This window comes from Tympanuchus pallidicinctus, unplaced genomic scaffold (genome assembly GCF_026119805.1).
Source record: "Tympanuchus pallidicinctus isolate F22 unplaced genomic scaffold, pur_lepc_1.0 scaffold2, whole genome shotgun sequence".
NCBI lineage: Eukaryota > Metazoa > Chordata > Aves > Galliformes > Phasianidae > Tympanuchus > Tympanuchus pallidicinctus.
Genome location: NW_026294721.1, coordinates 34,535,508 through 34,553,565, shown reverse-complemented (window position 1 = coordinate 34,553,565; position 18,058 = coordinate 34,535,508). Strand labels below are relative to the sequence as shown.

The 18,058-nt window shown below is 36.0% G+C and overlaps 1 long non-coding RNA gene across 1 annotated transcript in view; it reads left to right on the top strand.

Annotated features, from left to right (window-relative positions):
* The first annotated feature begins 821 nt into the window (after window positions 1-821).
* Window positions 822-18,058, top strand: part of LOC128080176 (uncharacterized) — a 47,410-nt gene continuing 30,173 nt past the window's right edge. Inside the window, exons 1-2 of the long non-coding RNA XR_008206528.1 lie at window positions 822-892; window positions 14,484-14,575. This is a non-coding gene — a long non-coding RNA (uncharacterized LOC128080176). The remainder of the gene's footprint in view (window positions 893-14,483; window positions 14,576-18,058) is intronic.

Here is an 18,058-nt window from a genome sequence, read left to right as displayed (position 1 = left end):
TTTAAGCATTATGCAGCATCTGAGAAGCTGCTTGTCTTTCATGTCCTTCTTAGTGAAGAATTTCTATTATGGATTATTTTTTTGTCCTTCCTACTTTCATGTATATTCATAATATGCCACTTCTAAATAAATCTAGTTCTTAAAAGCAAAAATAATAAATAAATTTAAAAAGTACTAGTAGTAAAACTTAGTGGGCAAAGAGAGTGCCCACAAAAAAGTGCTTCATCAAAATTGGTTTTAATTAATGCACTTGCACTTTGTGACTGATTTTCAGTTGACATACGATTTTACGCTCCTCTGTGATTCTTCTGAGCAAACTCACCCCAGAGAAAGTGGTCAGTGTCACAAGAAAGTTGGGTTACCATTCATTTCTCCTTATGTACAAGTTTTACTTAATTAATAACTACCTTGAGTCTTCCTTTATAAAGCTTTGCTCTGGAGGCCAGATCTGAGTGTATTTTTATGATTTAAAAGGTAATTTAAAGACATATAGGATGTCACACAGTATGAGAACAAAGCTTGTTCTTGATTCTTATATCCTAGATTGATTGTTTTAATAATATTTCTTAATAAAATAAACAGTGCGTTTTATTCCTGTGGGCTTGCAGAGTAGAGAGTAAAAAGTTCCAGTTCATAATTTTGTAGCTTTGACTTAGCAAAAGATATGAGATCTATGCCATGCAGTTATTTGAAAAATGTCTCCAGGATACTCAAATATATATTCTTACAAAGTATAAGTGAGCTTGCAAATGTAGTTATCAAATAGATTCTGGGTATTTATTCAGACCAGATCTTCTGTTCTTCCATTGTTTTGTCCATAGATGCTGCGGTCATGGGGCACTACCTCAGGAAAGCCATCTTGTTTTGAGGAATTTCACCAATTTCCTCCATCGTGAGTTAACCTAAATATTTGATTCATAGAAAAATCTCTACCCTCTCTCTCTTCTCCTTCTCCCCCTCCCCCCATTTTTTTCTTTTCAGTGTGCTTAAAATATCCATCTCAGTTCTACTTACTTGTCTTACCTGGAGGGGAGGGGGGGGAACACTTTATGCGATATTTTAAATATTCTGATAATCAGATTGTCAGAGTTGTCAGAGTGCTGAATTCTACCCAGTGTTACATTATTGTATTTTTGAAAACATCTAGAAAAGCTCCTGTTGTATGGATTTCAGGATAAGCGTGAGAAGTGACCTTCTAACTACAGCATACTGTGGATCTTAAACCTTATTTGTTTGAGGCATGTCTTCTGCTGAAAATTGTAATAAGCTTCTAAAAATCTCCTTCCTACTTGAAACATGCGCATGAAGAAGACGTACTTAAAATTACAGAGAAATTCTGGAACAAGTTTCTCACACAGAGCTATTCTTCTCTGCTCAACAAATGCTACTGCCCTCTGAGATTTCATATGTAAGCAGTGAAGTGCAGAAGTATATTTCCGAAAGCGTTATCATTTTGTATTCTTCAAATGTATGAGAACCTAGAGTGCATGAGTTGCTTGCAACATTTTACATCACTGGCTGATGTATATCAGATGCCGTGCATATCTATGAAGCAGTATACAGAGAACAAACCTGCAAAAGGAAATATGTAGGGTGCTAAATTAAAGGAATGCCTCTGTAGGAAAACAAAAAAAAAGGTCCTGTACAAATAAGTCTACTTTGCTGAGGCAGGCAATAAGTCTCTTGTATTCTTTTATTGCAAAGCCATCCTTCCTTTCTCGTTGTACAAACTTCTGGAGTTCATACTTTTATACTTTCTGTGCATTAGAGGCTCATGGAAGAGAGAAAAAAATGTTTGAAGCATGAGACTTGACATACTTCTTTGAAGCCTAACAATGCAGATGTAGCAAATTCTGTAATTACATGATTGAGGAAAATTATTTTGGACTCTCCTAAACTAGTAGCAAGCAATGAATACAAAATATATAATCATCATGATTCTAAATAGGCATAAGTAAACACACATTTTTGCTATTATCACACATTGTTAGGAAGAATAGGTTCTATGTTTTGAAAATAAGAAGGTCCTGAAATGTTTATAACATGAGAATGGAAATTGAGAGTTTTTGTCTTTTAGAGAAAGAAAATTTAAGATTTTAAGATAATTTAATTTTAAGATTATCTTAATTTTAAGATATATTAAGAAAATTAAGATTTCTCTTGAAATCTTATGAAAGATGTTTCAAAGGCTCAGATACAAGCTGCAATATGAGAAATCAAAATGTGGAAATAAACAAGTAAACAGAAAAACAGAAAGCAAAAAGGAAACACATTGAAAGAGAAATAACATGTATATGCTCTTTGTGATCAAGCCCATTATACCTGTTGTTTGCAGAACTTTCCCCAAAAGCAGTTTGATTCTCACGGTTTTTGGAGAAATTTTAGCAGAAATAATGAACAATACAAAACTTCCTGTGTGAATATCAGATGATTTCCAGTCTCAGTTTAGCCACATCATACATCTCTCCTACCTAAGATTTGGAAGCTTTTTGGAGTAAAAATAATGATCCTTCCTCCCAGTTTCCTTCCTAATTTAAGTATACACAGGGTCCTCCTCCTTTTGCCCTGAGAATGTCCTCCCAGAGGAGATGATTTCTTTGCCGTTTCATTTCTCCTATGCAAAATATTGAATACTCAGTGGTATGCATTAACAGCAGAGTCATGCTACAAGTCTGGGAAGAATGGTTATTTTGTTTGTAATTTATTCATCAAAAAAGTCAGCTCAGACACAGAACATCTATTTTGTACTGTGATCCTGATTTCACTAAGTAATTTTATATGCTGCTGAAGTTCTCACTAAAAAGTCAAGATGAATTACATGTTTCAGAGGACTTTCAAAAGTAATCTGAAATACTGTTACTCTGCATTTTGCACATAGCAAAATCATTCCAGGTGAGATTCATCTTAGTGTCTTACAGGGAGAAAATAGGGAAGAAATACCATGAGATTAGAGAACAGCTTTGGTTTGAAGGAGAACCATGATGGCACATCATGTACACACTTTTCAAAATGGAGAATTGAGCCTTTCAAAGAAGTAAACAAAGTGAGCTTGTAGCCTAAAAGTGTTTTAGTTAATATTTATAATGCGCATCCATCTTTCTGTTCCCTGGCTACGTGCTTAGCATCGGTATTGGCTGTACTCATAAAGTGAAAATGATTGTACAAAGCAAAGTGATTAATGTCTGTTGAGGTAATTGAAAGACTTCTCTCTACTTTTACAGCTCTGCTTTATGCACAGCCTATGTGCATAGTACATGAGGTATTCTACTAACAACACAGATAGATGTTTATTGATCTCCTTCTGTTCCACTTCACAAACTGGAGCTATTTTCAATGAGGCATAGCAGCAGGATAATCAAGTATGCATTTAATGCTAAGAGTGCATGTGGCCATCAGGTCTAATGGATTCCAAAACTTAAGATGAAGAGAAGACTAAGGGAAAACAAAAATATTTTAAAGGTAGCTATGCTAAAATGATTTAAAGCACATTGAGGACCTAAAAATGGCAAAACAAATGGTTCTCTGAAATTAAAAGATGTTTAGACAGATTTTGAAAATTAGAGTTGTATGCTCTAAACTATATATAGGATTTTGAAAACACTGTCAAAAGTGACAAACTTTGTTAAGTGCAAATTAAAGAGAAAATTAGTGAGTAGAAATGAGAAATAAGGGGACTATCACTGTATATTTTCAGTATTTTTCAACTGACTTTTTCTATGTAAAAATGTAAGTACTCGGTAAATATTGAAAGACAGATATGCTTGAGCTGGCTTGAAGCACCAAAAAATCTAATTAGAGTCTGAATATTATTCAATAACAACTTTAGAAATATATTTACCCTGTAGACATGATTACAGTTGGTATCACTCATATTAAAATAACTGAGAAAAACATATCCTTATGTGCAAGAGTATACATATTATTCAAATGAATTCAGTTAAACACATATCAAGAGTCATTTTCTCACAAATTAGGAAATATCTAATAGTCGCAATTCCAGGACATCCATAATGTATTTCCACTTGTATTTTAGCAATATTAATCTCATGGCCATAGTGTTTTTTTCATGGCCATATTATTTTTCCATTAGGTATCAAACATAATGAAATATTTTGTAAGAAATTTAAATATTCTATCAGGAATGAAGCTAACTAAATGAGCAAAGAGAACAGAAACAAAAGACAATTTTGAACACTTTACTCAGGAAGTGGCCTTAATGTAATACTTCAATTTCAGCTCTTAAATTTAGTTTTATATTTTTATTTTAAATTTTGAGTACATGCATAAACTAAATTCATAGTGCATGCTGTATAGTGAAGTGCTGAGAAAACACTATGATGATAAATCTGTTAAACTAGACTCAGCAAAATTACCAATAGTGAAATACATTGATTTCCCTTATTATTATCAGGACATGAAAGCTGTTTATGTAAACGTTCCTAACAAATCCCATCATTTTATTAAATAGCTGCTCCTAGGAAGAATTTTTACCTGCTTTGTACAGAAGGGGAATTTAAGATGCTGAGACACAAAGTTATTCATCTGAAGTCTCACTTGAGCTGAGAAGTGAATTGGGATTTCCATTTTCTAGGTTGGCATCTGGAGCAAAAAGCTATAAAGGGAGACTTTTGGTCTAAATTGGAGGGAAAATAAAGACCTTTTTGGATATAAGGGCATTCTGATTTTGTCTGCTAGAGATAAGAATACCAGTCAGCTCTGTCTAGAAACATGTATGTAAGACACTATTACTTCCTGGCTGTTTATACCCACAGGCAAATTTTGGAATTACACTTATCTAAATCTCTATTTAAAGCTGATACCAATATTTACTTATCTGTAAAGACATTTACTAATACTCAGACAAAAGGGACTATCAGCAGGATGTCAAATGAGAGTGGGCTTGTACTCTCAAAAGTGTGTATCAGGTCTGCATGTATCTAGTGAGAGGACAGCTGGAAAAAAGCCCTTGTGAGGATGAATTGTGCTACTCTGCTGCAGGCTGCTTTGAGACTGAGTAGTATTGCAGCATTAAGTGGGTGAAAGTGGAGAGAGGTTTTTTTTGAGACTAGAAGACTGCAATATTTTTGTTTGCTTGTTTGTTTGTTTGGAGGAGGAGGGAATGTAAATGAAAGATATCCAAAACAGCTGGTTAAGAAAAAGAGTCGTGACCAATTGTCCCAAATTCCTCTAACAGGACCTCTGAAACCTGGTAAAAAAAGCCCATGGGAATAGAAACCAGCTTTGTAGGATGTAAATAGGTTTTGAAAGATTTTTTGAGTGCTGAATTTTGCAAAGCTGTCTCACTGATACATCGAAAAGTCAGCTGTCTTTCCTTACATTTGGGTAGTATTGGTTACCATTGCTAGATAGAGGAATTTCTTTAGTATCTTACATAATTTGATAATCCCAATTTACTCTAAAGCCTGTGTTCTGATAAAGCATCAAAGCGAATAACAGATAGTATTCAGTACTTCCAGGATTTAAATATGCCACTACTATAATTTGTATATATTGAATGTATCCAAGAATTTTGTTGTTAGGTTGTGTTGATTGTGATATGAGTATGATAAAAAATGAGCACTAGGTTTCACAGCAGAAAAAAAAATAAAATTCAGAAGTCCACATAGTAAAATTGAAATTGATTTCACTCATTACCTTGAGTGTCAAAACAAAGGAGAGGGAAAAGAAGCAGTAGAAATTATAAGTTTAAAAGCTTTGTCCTAGTTAAGAGTTTAAACTGTTTTGAGTAAACTTTTGAAGTACATGGTTTAAGTGATCTATCATAGATTTTCCATCATGAACATCAGGATGGATGTGTGTAAGAAAAAAATGTTTGTGTTAAAGTGTTCTTGCTTCTTGAGAATGACTTGTTTTTCATTTTAAAAAGGCATTGTTACTCTGGGCTGTTTCTCAGTGATATGTTTTCCAGCCACTACTAATACACATGGATCAAAGCTCTTTAAAAAGTGCACTTTTTTTATAGGATCTACTAATGTAAGGTCATTGGCTGGTAAGAAAATCACTTAAGTGTACCAAATTGTGGTTAAGTACTGTACTTATTTGAATGTTTTATTTTGATTTTTCTCTGTGTTAGTGACACTGTAACAACCACAAAGATCAACATGATGGAATGGTGATGCAGGAGGTGCAACGACAAAGGGACAAACACAATAGAAAGGTGTTAAAAAGAAGTGCTCACCTGTCTCCAAAGATCTAGGCTCACCAGAAAAAATCCAAGGGAAGGATGTCCAACCAGAGACCCTTTCTCAGCAGCAGTCAGCCCTCAAAAGTTGTCTAAGAGGGCTGTAGCCAGGTTCCACACTTGTGCTCCCAGGGCTGACCTGGTCTTTTCCCCAGGTATTCAATCAGTGGTTCAGGCCATGACTCAACAGGTACCATACATACTAATAGTGTTTCTTGTGTAAGTGAAATATATAAGGATTGTTCTTTAATATTAGAAGATTCCCTTAAAAATGCAGTGACCATGTGTGTCTCTACTACTACCATCAATAGTATTTTGTGGAATTACAGTTTCATAGTAAATTGTCAGGAACACTGTCCAAATCCTTTTGGTTTTGCATATCTCTTATTTATTTTTAGATAAAGTACTACTATTTTTCTTTGTGATTATTGAATTTCTCTGTTTTGGGCAATTACAAGAACATAGAAACTGCCACAGTGACTCTGACTGCAGAGGTCTCTATTTCAATACAGTTCCAGCCATAATGGTCTTCAATGATTTTTTTTTTTTTTTTTTTTTTCAGAGAATGTACCAGAAAAATTCAGGAAGACAGAAATAGTTTATGGGGTAAGCTACCTAAGCAGTGTTTCCCCCTAAAATTTAGTAACTGAGTATTGAACTGTGTTTATTTCATAACAAGCTTTTTGTTTTTTGGTTTTTTTTTCTATGTAGGCATTTACAGTAGCTGAATTGTTCTACCATTTATTACCTGCACCTCCTCTAAATCTTGCAACTTTCTACTTTCTGATGTATGTTCCCATTCCCATTTAACCTCCAACATTTTTCCATGTCAAATCTTTCATAAGGCAGGGTTTAGATTTTCCTGCTTAGCAACCATGTAATGGCAGTTATGCATTTTGCCAATATCTTAAATAGCAAGAGCAATTCATGTCAGACATTTAAAGTCTTTGGTGATTTTTAGAAGAAAAAAAAACAGTGCTTATCACAAAGCCTTTATGGAAATTACTTTAAAGGATGTGTCCTGCAAGATCCAATGCCTTTGGTTTCACAGAGGTAAAAAATGTGTAAAATAAACAAAATCATGTATTTCTGAAAAATACTGTGTCTGAAGTAAATGGCAGTGTGAAAAGAAAATTTCTTTATATTGAATCAACATATTTTAAGTATATGTATGAACAAAGAATATACTAAAATGTGTTATAAAATTCCAATTAATACTGTGCTGTAATGAAGCAGCAGGTAAAACTTACTCCAATAGCAACAATAATTGTTCCATAAATTAAAGAAAGATATGCTAGTGAGAGAGTGCTTATCAGGCTCTTTACACAATCAAGCTACTTTAGCAGTATTTTTCTTATCACCTATACAGTCCATGGGTGGCAATGGTTTCTAAGCAAGAGCAAATTCCATTGAGTTACAGGTAGTCTGAATTTTTTGATGTCCTGTGTAAATACTCAATTTGCTAGATAGTTAATAATGATGAAAAACATGATTAAATAAAGGTTCTGATTTGATATAGCTAACACAGCTGCTTTCCAGATAACAATAATATTTATTCTGTGACAAACATATAAGCCATAATGGAGCTGTTAGAATTAGCTGGAGGATTCTGATCACAGGAGCAATTTCTTATCAGAAAGCACCCAAACATCTAGCCTAGCAGGACACAGACTTCCATCCCTGGAACCACCCTTTAGGGAGGGGATTAGCAATAGCTGGGAGCTGTTGTCAGAATTCTGTGACAGGGATGGAGATATGCCTAAAAAAATGAACAAAACCACTGTGGCCCTTACTTTTCAGAAACAACATACCTTTGTGCACATATTCAAGGGAAGGTGTTGATAATTAGTGAGGATGAGTGATTCCACAATACGGCAAAAACTCAGTGTGTGAGTCAGTCTCAGTCAGCCAACTGTCATCTGAAGACTTGCAGGCTATTTTTTATTCTTTCTCTCTCTCCTTTTTTTTTTTTTTTATTTTTTTTATTTTTTTATTTTTCATCCCCTGGGAGAAGTTGGCTTGCTTCTGCTCAGAACCTCCAGTTTGAATTTTCAAGCTTAACGGATTAGATTTTTCTGGTTGCAATATCCTGCAGATAAAAGAACTCCTTCAGCTAGCCCCGTCTCCGGTAATTAGAACTTGAGCTTCATAAATATCTGATTTTGTCAATGCTTCTGTGACTATAAATGGATGAAGGCATAAGCTACTCTGGTTGTAGACTGTAAATGAACTAGTAATATTTACTGAATGTGATAGAAAGTGGGAATCTTTAGAAATAGTGAGCAAAAATCAATATTAAGGAAATAATCATGAAATTTCAAATGTTTTTTTAACTCTGATAAACAGATTGATTCCTTTGGGCTCTTCAGGGAGAAAGCATGGCTTAGTAATTCCACTGGCATAGGACTGGAAATCTGTAGATTTCCTTCTCAACTTATTCTGCTATAAAATACTGACAATACCTGCAAGCTCATGTATTTACTTAAAGATTTTCGTATATGCTCAATATTAGTGCTTTCACATCTTACAGGCTAATGTTCTCCTGGAGAAACACATTTCTCCTGTCTATAACAAACAAAAATACATGTTTAGAATTAGTAGTGTTAGGTTCAGAATTTTTCTAATTTTAGTCAAAATTTCTATCTCTGACTTGATAATGTACATGGAATTTTTCTCCATTCTGATCAATGCAACTAGTTTTTTTACTCTTAGAGAAAAGTGCCAATTATTTCTATTCTGAGAAAGCTGCCACATGAGCCACTTTTCTGGCCTCTAAGGCCAAGATTATCTCAGTCCTCACTGATGCATCAGATCAGTTCTCCTGGTATGAGGCATAACGATGTAGCCTCTTGTTGTGATCATTCAGTATTTTTTTCCTATGATCAACTAGAAAAAGTATGCAGTATGACATCTGCCCTGCTATGTCTGAAACAGTCACATTTGTTAATATTATCCATGGAATACATTTAGCATGATTTTTGTACTGAATGACACTCAACAATTCGTTAGGATTTAAAAGCAGTTTTCTAGCAGTGGGATCCAGCAGCCTTGAAACGCACCTTCTCTGACATAGTTGCAACAGACTGCATGGTCCCATGGGTGACTGAGGTCCTGCAGAACAGATGCTTTTTACCAGAGTAATACAGTACTCACATTGGTAGGTGGCTATCTTTACCTGCGTTTATATGAGAGGTACAAAGCTAGATCCTGCAAATTTATTGCAAGTCCAAATTCACCATCTACGATGGGCAACTTTGTTCACATATGTATGTAATTACCCAGATGTAAAATAATTTACAGTTAAATTGCTTGGCCATTTATTGCATCTCCTTCTCCTGCTGCATACTGGTGGCTTTGCTTGAATGCTCAGGCCAGCAGATGTGATTTCACTTCCTTGTGCCTTCTGAAACGTGCTGATTCTGCATAGCCTTCCTCTCCTTCTGATGACTAGAAGTGTTTTGTCTTCCTGGAATTTGACAGCTTGTATGATCATAGCTGATGATGGATGTGTGAATTAGCTCTCAGACTCTAAAAGAGTCTCTCATTCTCCACTTGCTTGAGAAGCCGAATTTGACTTGCCACAAGTTGCCGTGTCAGATGTGTAAGGCTAAATAGAGCAAATACTACTAATGATGGAATTCAAGTATATGATAAAAAAGAAGAATGACACAAGAAATTTATGTCAAAAGTAATCTGTTGGTAAAAGCTGCTCTTAGAAAGTATGATCAATGCACACCACAAACGGCTTCCTCTAGGGCTCACAATTTTTTTCATATCCAAGCAGCTGGAGTTAAGGCATCAACATTAGGAATTACTGCAAAAAATGCGAAGGCAGAGAAACGATTGGGAAAAGAAAAGCCTTTTCCATGATGGTAAAGATTTTATTATATTTAAGCAACAGCTGAAAGAATTTGCATTCTGTTGGGGTTTATTTTATTCCCCCATCTGTTGTACCCTTTTCACTATATACTTTCTTTTTTTTTTATTTTAAATGTAAGTTCTGATTGAAATGGAATTTGATGAAAGGCATTGGAGAAAACATATGTGTTGATGGAATGAGGAAACTTGTGAAAATAAAGGGTTTGGAAGTAGGAAGTGGTTTTTAGTCAGAAAGTTGAAAAGAAATGCAGAGGAAAGAAAATAAAATTATCTGAATATTCAGAGTCACTGGTATAAGAAAAAGAGATTCTTCTATTCAAAGCCATTATATAATAAGATAGATGAATATGCATTCAAATCACTGTTACATACCACTTTCCAGAGAAAGTGTTTCTGAATTCATTTGTGGACATAGCCTGCTTATTTATTTATTTTGTCAGGATCTGAGTCAAGACTAATTGAAATCAAAGATGTAACTCCTGTAGTTGATAAAATATGTTGATCTACCAGTTCCTACCAAAATGAATCAAAATACAGCAAAAAAAAAAGATTGGATACAAAAGAACATGAGCAAATTTCAGCTAGCAGGAAATTTTGAAACTTTGTGGTTCAGAAATGTCTCCATAGCGGCGCTTTATCATTACTGGCAATGTTTGTGTAGCTCAGAGGTGGGAACCCTGTTTATATAGATATTCTCTGTATTTTGTATTCTGAACTTCTTTCAGAAAAGCAACCTTGTTAATGCTGCATTTAAATCTACATTCGATATTGCTTAAATCTCAGTGGGACTTGCATTTAAATGCTATCCTTATGAGAAATTTTCCTGAGGAAGTCATTTTCTGGAGCACTGCCTGTAAATGCTCTGAAAAACAGCACAGCATCTTTGTCTTCCTGATTCAAAACTTCAGATCAATTATAAAAATACCAATTTTTAAAAGTTCTTCAGCATGAGCTATTTTTCTGTCATGCACATGGCTGTCAGCCTTATTTTCAGCTGGCAGTGTGAAAACCAACCTGCTGAAGCAGCCACCTTTGTCATAAATTTAGCTTGACAGCTTTTCTGCAGAGCTTTCAATTAGGATCTTAAAAAAATTGAAAAGAATGAAAGTGTCTGTCCAAATGTGATGAGCAAAGGCTATTTTATGGGGGACCTACACATACTACTTTTTGTTCAGACTCCATGACGATCTTGAACCTTCAATCCCCAGTGTTAAATAGGAAGCATTGTGCAATGCTTAACAAACAAACAAACAAAAGACAGATCTCGTTATAGCCAAAAAACCTCCATCTTCCAGTTAGTACTGCAGGGCTTGGTTTTGCTGTTGTAGCAGACACATATATTGGATATCATGCAGAGCCAGCAGCTTGCTGGGATTTCCTGCTGAGCTGAGGGATGCAGGCAGTGGAGTGGATCTGTGATGCCAGTTAAATTGATCAGATCTCTTTCACTTAGAGATTTGTACACATGATGGAGGAAATTTCAAGTAAAACCTGTTTCAATTGTTGGCTGCTGAAAGCTTTTATTATGAAGCAAGGAGAGCCCGTGTGCCTAGAAAGAGTTGAAAACCTCAGCTGTGACAGAAGGCACAGAAAGCCTCAAGTGTAAGGTGCTCGGCAGCGCTGGCAGGACCATTTGGTCAGCTTATTAAAGCTGCAACCCTTGGCAGCTCCCTTCCTACAGCTGCCTCCCAGGAAATCCTCTCTGACTTTCAATCACAAGCAATTGTGTCTGACCTCGTGTCAGGATTGCCACTGCTGCCTGCATCTATCTTGGTAAATTTTGTCATTCAGGCCCTGGAACTGTAGGTTTTCTTGTGAGGTGTGGAGAGAAAGATGATAATTAAATTTCCAACTTGCTAAATGGTAAAAATAACCTCGAAACAGCTATTAACTGTAAATTGCTTTAATGCATTCTGCCTGGATCTTCAAACATTCTTAAATAGTGCAGTTGGAAGGTGTGAACAGAAATGCAGAAACCCCTAAGTCTGTCTGAATGAAGGGCCAGGTTTTGAAATCACATAGACTTTAGATTCATCTCTGAAATGTGAAGCTGGAAATCTGGTAAAAATCTTTGGGTGGATACAAGAGGTGAATGCACAAAGGAGGCCAAACAGCACCCCAGCACAAATACCCCATGCATACTTTTTGGGCAGTATCACTCCAGCATTCCTTCCTCACTTCATCTTTTTCATATCTATTGAATCTGTAACTGTGACAGCGTAACCAGCAATGTGCTAAATTTGTTAAATATACTTATTTTTTACAGCTATTAATATAGGTGGGCAACAGTGCAATTACAGAAATGGACAAAGTTCAAAAGTTTGTTGGAATTTCTCTGCACTGTAATGATCCTGTCTGAGTTACATGATGACTGTCTTACAGAAGCAGTTAAAGGGGGGGTTGAGGAGGGGATGAACTGATAGTAACTTACACATCAGCACATTCTTATGACTTTTGTGATAGAGAAAGTTACTATGGAAAGATATTTATAAGCTCTACATTACTATACACGTATAACTTTTGCTTCACCGAATTATCCAAGCCATGCCTTTCCTTCCTCATTAACTTGGCCCTTGAGCCATTTAAGAGTGCCTTGAAAAGCTCCCTTGAGTTGCTCTCTGGAACAGACAAAGCCAATTACAAGCTCTGTTCAACAGCTTTGACACCCTCATATTAAGCCTGCATGTGCCTAAAGGGAGGACAGGGCTCTCTGTAAGCATTTCCCACCATTATTCCTGAGTGAGTTTGGCACATTGCAGGGTGAAACAGCCCTTCCATGAGCAATGTGTCAGCACTCAAAGAGATACTTCACAGAATCTCTCACTTGGCACAATAGAAATGTATTTCATAATTTCAGGAAGTGCTCTTACCTACCTTAGTGTTAATGAGTTGGTCTCTCTTTTCTTCATCAGTATTGATTTGCTTCTCATTGCAAATAAATAAAGGGCTGTGCCTATCTGCAGATAATTCCTCCCCTCTGTGTTTGACAAGATAAAAGCTTACAGCTAGACTGTATGATTTCCCTAATAATACTCTATTTGCTTTCTCACTGCTGGTATTCTGTGATCTATAAAAGAAAAATAATGCATGAGAAAGCTGCTTGATGCAGCATGAAGTTCACTAAACAGTGCTTTGTTAAATCATGCATAAATGTCTATTGTGCATTTATCTGAAAGATGGACGTGACATAGTATAATAACGCTCCTATCAGATTGCCATTTTGGATTGAGTTAGTGTTAAAGTTTTCCTGCTGTTCCACACCTCATCTTCAGCTGTTCATCACCCCTTCCCTGAAATCACCAGCCTCTCAGATCTGTCAGTGTAACTGCACATGTAGTTTTGCCATAAGCTAGTTTTGCTAAAATGAGCTGTGTTAGATAACCCCTACTATTAGAAGTGTTTTAACTGTTGGAGTCATTTAGACAGAACTGGGTTAGAAGCAATTACACATGCCATTAGTTGACAGTTTGGAGAAGTCTGTAACCTCCAGTAGAGATGAAATGGGCAATGGGATCAGCAGAAAGAAGAACATTAGCCTCTTAATGTGGCACAATTTCAGCCCAAGTAGCCTTATTTAGCATGAAGGACCCCATGTAGGCAGTTGCATTCATTAATACTGAGAAACTAATGTAATTATTACACCTTATAAACTAACAGACAGGGTTGTTCTTCTGCCCACTGCTTGAAAGTGGCAGAATCAGACTTGCAGTTAACCTCAAACTTTTCTGTTATGTTAGGAAAACAGTCTTGTATTAACAAGGGACCTTGTCTGATTCTGTAGAAGTCGATGGCTAAAACAGCAGCAGGTTACCTTCCTGCTCATTAAAGAAAATAGATGTCAGGAGTGTTCTGCTAAACACTAAAAGTACAGGAGCCAAACAGCTAAGATGAGGTGAGTCACAGCAGGTTACACTATATTATTTCTGTGAAACTTCTCTTGAGTGTATGAGTGATAACAAGATTGTGGAACAGTTGTCACAAGAGTTGTTGTAAGTTTTCCCCATACCTAATAAGCTATTTGTATGAGAGCTAAAAAAGTGTCCATATATTTATGTGTGACATTATTTTCAAAATGAGAATCGGTTTTGGTGTTGGCTCATAGAAAAAGAAAAAAATTCACAGAAACTTTGAAGACCGGGTATAAATCACTGAATAGGCAACTTTTAAAAAATTATAGATGTTTTAAACTTCAGTATTTAGTGCACTGGAGTATTAACGTAGCGTAAGGACAGCATTACAGATGCAATTAATGGAACAAAAGTCTATGTTCACTTTAAAAATAAACCTGATTTTGAATGCTAGATTATATGTTTGCTTTTAACATGATAAAGTTTTAATGAACAGTTACACGAAAGTGAATGTTTTTCCTAATGATATTATTTTCTCTTTTTAATTTTCACAGATTCTCTTTGTCAAGCTATGACAAAACTATCCAAGGTTCAGCGCAGATGGGAACAGCCTTTCCTCCCCTGGCTGAGGCAGGAGCTGCAAAAGGTGAGATGGCACAAACATGGGAGGGGAATGAAGTGCTGCTGTCACATAGGAAACTCATGCAGCCTAAAAATAGATATAAAGCTGAAAACTAAATCATTAGGTGCAGGCAATTGGAAGTGTATTAGCATTTCCATGTTTACTTAGATTCTTCTGTAATTAGTGTAGTTGCTGTAAACTACTCTCAAGGGAATAAATTACAGGAGGAAAAAAAAAAGTCCCTTCATAAGGGCTGCATCTAGCAATGTAAAAGAGCTGATCTTAAAAGAACAATATTAATCCAGGAGAAATGGTACACTGTCATGTAGAAAAATATGATAATCTTTTACTCTAGAAGAATAATTCCCAAAAGGGGGGGATGGGGAAGTCAAATCTCAAGAGCCTGCTTCTGACACGCTTAGCAGCATGGAAGGGTGGAGGGGTTAGGGCAATTTTTTTGCATCCAGAGGTGGCTAAGTGACATATGAAACTCAGACAAAGATACTAATTTCATGTCACATTATAGTGCAATTCTGAGCATTATATAGGGTCTGTTATAGTAGGGTAAGAACACTGAGTGACCAAATTCTGAAGCTGTTTTTTAAAAAAAAATTGTATGTTTCTAGATGATACTTCTTCCTTGAAGAATGAAAAAAAGAGTTATAAAAGTTATGCCCCCACCCATTTTAAGAAAAGGAATTAAAAACAAACATTCTTACAGTGCAGAGAATGTGACCACGTTTATAAGATCTAGTGATGAGAGAAGCATTTCAGTGTGCATATGTTGAAATACAATATGCTTTGGTAGGTTCAAGAGCTGTTTCTTGGACTGACAGTGGTGACATGAGGAAGGAAAAGCAGTCCTGCTTGCAGGAGGGTTGAGTTTGTATGTATTTCTGTGTAAAACATTTTGTGCATGTGTTTGAGTTCTGTGAACAGATGTCTTTTTTATGGACCTAAATAAGTACTGAGAGAACCCATACACACCTGGGATGGCTAGCAGACAGGTGGTCATCTATTTGAGTCTTCATTTGTGAGCTCCTCTATACTTAGTTGTCTAATTGCTTTTCTCAAGTTGCAGCTAATATATTTGCAAATGTAATTAATTATACTTAAAAAAAATATGCAATAATCAGTTTCAATTGTTTGTTGTTCTTTCTTCATTTCTGGAATGTCAAACTACGATGCTACTGAACTACTATCTGGTTTATTTATGGACTGCGTTATGACTGGTAATGATGTAGAAAGACATACCTAATTATTTCTCAGGCTAAGTAAGGAAATACAGAAAATCGATTGCAACTAAATTAACTATTATGGCCAGCAGTGGGCAAGACAGGAATACCTGGAGAGCATGGCTGGTGAGAAAGCTAGCCATGATTTTTATACTGCTATTTAATATCATGAAGTGATCCCATTGACATTCAGTAGCACATTTGTATTTCTGAAGAAATACAAATTCTTAACCTTAGTAGCTACATGAGATACTTGGCAAACTTCTGGTAGTGGGTAAAATTGTAATTTTCACTTCTGAGAGAGTTCTGGGTCTACAAAGTGCTTCAAGACCAGCTTTGCAGATCTGTCTTTCTACATGACATGTGGTAAGTGGCAGCAGCTGCAGTGCCTGTGGGATAAGGCCATTGCATATTGTCTAGTGCTCAGGTATCCACTTCTGTATTTCTGAAGCCATGGCTGCTCAAGGTTCTGACTCCACTCTTCTGGAATCTTCCATTTTCAGTTGCATTTAAATCTGTACTCATGCTCAAATCTTGGTGAGCTGTTGGAATGAGCTTCCCAGGGAGGTGTTAGAGTCACATCCCTGAATGTCTTCAAGAAATGCGTACATTTTGCATTGAGTGACATTGTTAATGGTATGAAAGTGACAAGTTGATGGTTGGACTACATGATCTTAGTGATCTTTCCAACCTTAATGATTCTATGATTCCAGGATCCCTGTGTATATGCCCTTTCCTTTCTTTGTACAATCAGGAAGGAGTTCATGACAGGTTGAGTGGAGCTCTGGACAGCCTGATTTAGTGGTTAGTGACCCTGCCTATGGCAAGGGATTGAAGCTTGATGATCTTTAAGATCCAATGCAACCTTCGCCAATCTATGATTCCTTTCAATTTCCTTTTCACAGGATATATTGCCTTATGGATAGCACTTCTAACTTCATTAGAACAGAGAAGAGAGAGTGGGAAAGCCACTATGATGATAATTCAGGATACAGAGTAAAATCAAAGCTAAATATAGCTAAATAGCTAATAGAGTTGGGCAGTGATTAAGGTTGGAAAGACCACTAAGATCATCTAATTCAATCATCACCGCCATCAAATCCATGTTTCTCAGAATTTGTTTTTGTTTTTAAAGTGACATCTGTGGGAAGTCACTGGGAAGTTTGAGTGAAAAAGAAGACTGAGGGAGAACCATCAGGATAATTAATAATTATTCACAGCTGGTGAATGGATTTTGGGATAAATGGTAGGGTATGTAGATATGTCCATGACTGTGAGGTGGAGCCACCTGAATACACCTTACTGCCAAACCTTTTGGCAGTAAGTAGTAGTAAGAATAATTGTTGTTGTGTTCACTGTGAAAGATTAAAAGCTCACTATATTCTGGGAATAGAACTACTAAGGTGCCAGGCTGAAGATCTTAAGACATAAAAGACATTAGATCAGATAATGATCTCTACTTTAATCTAAAACATAAATGCTTTGTTGTGGTCAAACTCAACTTTTGGATTCAAAATCAGTATCAAACAGATCAAACTCAGACATACTGAGCAAACGTAAAAAGAAACTTAATCCAAAAGCCTCTTTGAATAGATAGTTGGAGTTTCATAGGGCATCTCTGCGTAGCCCTTTGTGATGCTGTGACAAAAACGTAGTTCAAGCCCAGAAAGTGACATAAGCCTTTCAGAATCCACAGGGATCCATGCCACAGCCAGTGCTTTTTCTGCAGGAGAGGAAAAATAACTGTTCAGGAATAAAACTGACAGGACTAACTTACTGAAGTATTAGAAATGAGAACTGTGACATTGCTCAGTTATTCTTCCAGACCTCTCAAAAGTAAGAGAAGTTCAAATGTTTTATTGCCAGTTCATTGATTATTAATTCTCTAACTTTAGTGATGCATTAAGAGTAAACAGTGGTGTTTTCTGAGACTTACCAGACTATCAGAGTACCAGCACTCACAGATTCAGGGTTGTTTTTTTTTTTGGTTGTTTTTTTTTTGTAGTTGTAAAATATTATATCTACGTAAAATATTAATTTACCTTTATTCTTAATGGTTAGTTAATTACTGTAACCCCACTGTAAGAAGAAAACTGCTTATTTAACTTTGTTTTGCAATTCTGAATCTTATGTAGTTGCAATTACTATTAGAAATAGGAATGTTTGCTTCCCATAAAACTATTAAAGAAAGTGGAAAAAAATGTGAACATGCAAGTCAGCATCCAAGAAAAATGGGCAGGCTGAAAATACAACAAAATATATTTGAGCAGTA